This window comes from Sinocyclocheilus rhinocerous, unplaced genomic scaffold (assembly GCF_001515625.1).
Source record: "Sinocyclocheilus rhinocerous isolate Xijiao unplaced genomic scaffold, SAMN03320098_v1.1 scaffold1879, whole genome shotgun sequence".
Taxonomy (NCBI): Eukaryota; Metazoa; Chordata; class Actinopteri; order Cypriniformes; family Cyprinidae; genus Sinocyclocheilus; species Sinocyclocheilus rhinocerous.
The window spans coordinates 509,009-512,628 of NW_015632718.1; the positions used below are offsets into that span (position 1 = coordinate 509,009).

General features: G+C 33.1%; 1 pseudogene; it reads right to left on the bottom strand.

Moving 5' to 3' along the window:
- LOC107742804 (uncharacterized) overlaps positions 1–3,136 on the bottom strand; it is a 39,716-nt pseudogene extending 36,580 nt beyond the window's left edge.
- Positions 3,137–3,620: the final 484 nt, after the last annotated feature.

Sequence of the window (3,620 nt, forward strand, 5' to 3'; positions counted from 1 at the left end):
TTTAGCAGACGCTTTTATCCAAAGCGACTTACAAATGAGGACAATAAAAGCAGTCAAAACTAACAAAAGAGCAACAATATATAAGTGCAAATGACAAGTCTCGGTTAGCCTAACGCAGTACACGTAGCAAGGTGTATATATATATATATATATATACATAATATATATATACATATACACATACATACATATATATATATATATATATATATATTATACACACACACACAAACAAAGAAAAACAAGTAGATAGAATAGAAAAAATAGAAAGCTAGTGTTTGTTTTTTGTTGTTTTTTAAATAAAGATAAAGTATAGATATAGATAAAGTAGAATTAAAATAGAATAGAAAGTGTTAGAGTTAGAGGGTATGATCAACATGACAAGTAACAGATGACAAATAGACAGTAGTAAAGTGAGATCTGTGTGTCTTATCTAAGAGAAATATCTCATGTTCAGTCAGTAAAAGAGCTTCAGTATTAAAAATGTCTGATCTGTACAATAATAATATTGATATAATAGTTATCTTATATTAACTATGTTATATAGGTCATATTTACTAATCTAGTGTGAACAGCGCAATATTTGGTAATCATCAGTATTTATCAAGACAAACACTCACATTTGACACTTTGAGCATTAATGAGAAAATATGTTGCTGTTTGATCTCAGATCATCTTCTAGGTTGGAAATGAACCGCCTAAAACATAAAAAGCCATCAAAAATAAATGAAATTAATAAATGATTAAAAAAATAGAAATGAGAAATTTCATCAATCATGTACTTGGTGTGTGAATCTGTGTTTGATCTTGTTCAGCTCTTCTGGATCTGATGTCATAAACCAGAAGAATGACAGTAGCCACGCCCACCAGAGCAGAGAGGACCAATCGGATCACAGCTTCAGTAGAACCACAACAGTGGACAGAGTCTGAGGAATAAAAACACCAAACTGAGATCAGCTCAGTCAATAAACGTTAATATCAAGTACATTTGAAGGACAGGACAAATGATCTCTACTAACAATAGACAGAAACACTGAAAGCTTTTAATGACTGATTTGGTCCTATTATCAGTAGTAAATAACTTCCAGCATGTTGAGTTGTGATGTTAGTGATGGTCAGAGATCCAGTTTGATTGTTCAGCTTCAGTCTGTCTCTGAATCTCCCGTCAAGAGCATCCTCATATACAGTGATGCTGTTGGTCGGTTTATAGATTCCAGCTATGAAAGCATTCTCATTCATATATGTCCACTGAATCAGATCGTCATTCATCATTTCAGTAACATCAGAGTTTAGAGTGACTGAATCTCCCTTCTTCACTGATATTTCATCTGCATCATCAAACACACACACAGAACAAACAGAAACAGTTAGTCAAAAATTAATCTTGTTTAAATACTTTATGTAATTAGTTTGAAATTAAATTTTCAAATGAATAATAATAATATAAAACAACAGAACAGACACCAAAGCAAAATAGTGTGTGGGATAAGATCTGGTGATTAAAGGGGAGGTCTAATGCTATTTCATGCATTCTGACTTATTTTCACTGTTAAAGTTGTATTCTCATGCAAAACATGGCCAAATTTTCAGAAACACGTGTCTTTTATAAATCTAATAAAACTAAAGATTCTTCGGAGATATGAAGGATGCAATACTACTCTATGAGTACTCAAGATTAATATGAGATTGGCAGAAACTGTGTGTGTTATGTCCCCTTTAAAAAAAATAAAACAGGTGGAACAAATATGCAACTCACCATTGACAGAGAGAAAGAACGTTATTCTCATATGGTTGGTCTCTACTGTATAAACTCCATTATGTTGAGTTGTCATGTTAGTGATGGTCAGAGATCCAGTTTGATTGTCCAGCTTCAGTCTGTCTCTGAATCTCCCGTCAAGAGCATCATCATCTATAGTGACGATGTCTGCCGTTATATTGATTTTAGCTATTAAAGTATTTCCAACCCAAAACCTCCACTGAATCATATCACCATTTCTTATTTCAGTAAGATCAGAGTTTAGAGTGACTGAATCTCCCTCCTTCACTAACACTGACTTCTGTCCGTCTGCACCAAACAGTCCTGAAGAACAGAGTTTGTCACAGATTAAAGCTTTAGAATCACTTGATGTTGGTTTGATGAAGCTTCACTAAAATACTTGATTTAGATTTGAAGTTAGTAATATTCTGCAGCAAAAGACAAAAGATGATGAATGAAAAGAAAAAAAATTGAAATAAAAGAATAAAACTACAGTAGGGGCCAAATTGATGTCAGGCCTAAATGTTAAACCTTTATTCAGATTATTTAAAAATTGTTACAGATTTTGTAAGTATATTGCATAGTTGTGCTTGGAGTCAATCGCTTTATGATAATGCAATGAAACATGCCAAACAGTGTGGACATAATTTTTGGCAAGGATGTCATAGAAAAGAAATTATGAATACATGCAAAAACAAGAGAGAACCAACAATATATTAATAACAGATTATGTTCTAGTCAACGTATGGTTTTTCCCTCTGAGCTTTTGTTTTTCAATGTATTTTTCCCCCCATCATAAAATAAAGCCTGTAGCTGTATTGGGTTTTTTTTTTTTTTTTTTTTTGGCCAAATAATTTTGTCAGATAAATACCTTAACCAAATTTAGTGTTTTTGTTCTTCCCTTATATGATGCAAAATATTTTAAATAAATCTTGTACAGTCATTAAAATCAATCCACTCCAGACATCACTTTTGGCCACTAGTGTAAATAAAAAAAAGACACTTTTATTTTAATCTTTGTTGTGACACTAAAACATAAGCTGTTGGGTTTTTGAGCTTCATATTTATTTTATTTAATAAATCACTGATAGACCTGACTAGACCTAAATTCAAACTTGATCTTAAATTATTTCTATATGAGAATATCAGTGAATGTTTATCCTCTCTGACTAATTTAACCAGTAATTTATTACATGTTCCCAGAACAGAAGCAACAGAAGCCATAAAAATGAATTTAAACTCACCAACCAAACGCCACAAACACAAACAGAACCATAATCTGTGAAACATCGTCAATGGTTTCAATCCACAAATATAAAAAGACAAACTCTTCAGAACTGGTTGAGTAATAAAATGACAGATGAGCTGATGTGAGGCTGATCTAAAGTCATGTGAATCTCAGTCAGTCAAAATGCATGTGAACATCCAGCTTTCACAACATGTTAACTTGACTGCTTTTTGCTCCATTCGGCCTCGAATTCCTGTTGATCAATAGTGTTAGTTTACACAGAAATAAACTGAGCCATAACATGATCAGAGACTAGAGAAGTTATGAGTTTCTTAAAGCAGCGTTTGATCTGCTCATGAGATCCTGAGAGTGTTTGTCTCTGCTCTCCTGTTTGTTTTCTTAAAGCAGTGTTTGATCTGCTCATGTGATCCTGAGAGTGTTTGGCTCTGCTCTCTCCTGTTTGTTCTTTCATTTCTTATCAAATGTCTCAGTTGTTTCTCCTCTCAGACTGATTTCAGAGTTTCTAATGGCTTTATGGAGCAGAAACAGATCACCTGCTGTTGAATGTCGAATGTGTGAGATGAACATCAAACATCTCAATGTTGAGATCCAAACTAACAACCTTCATAGTTCTTA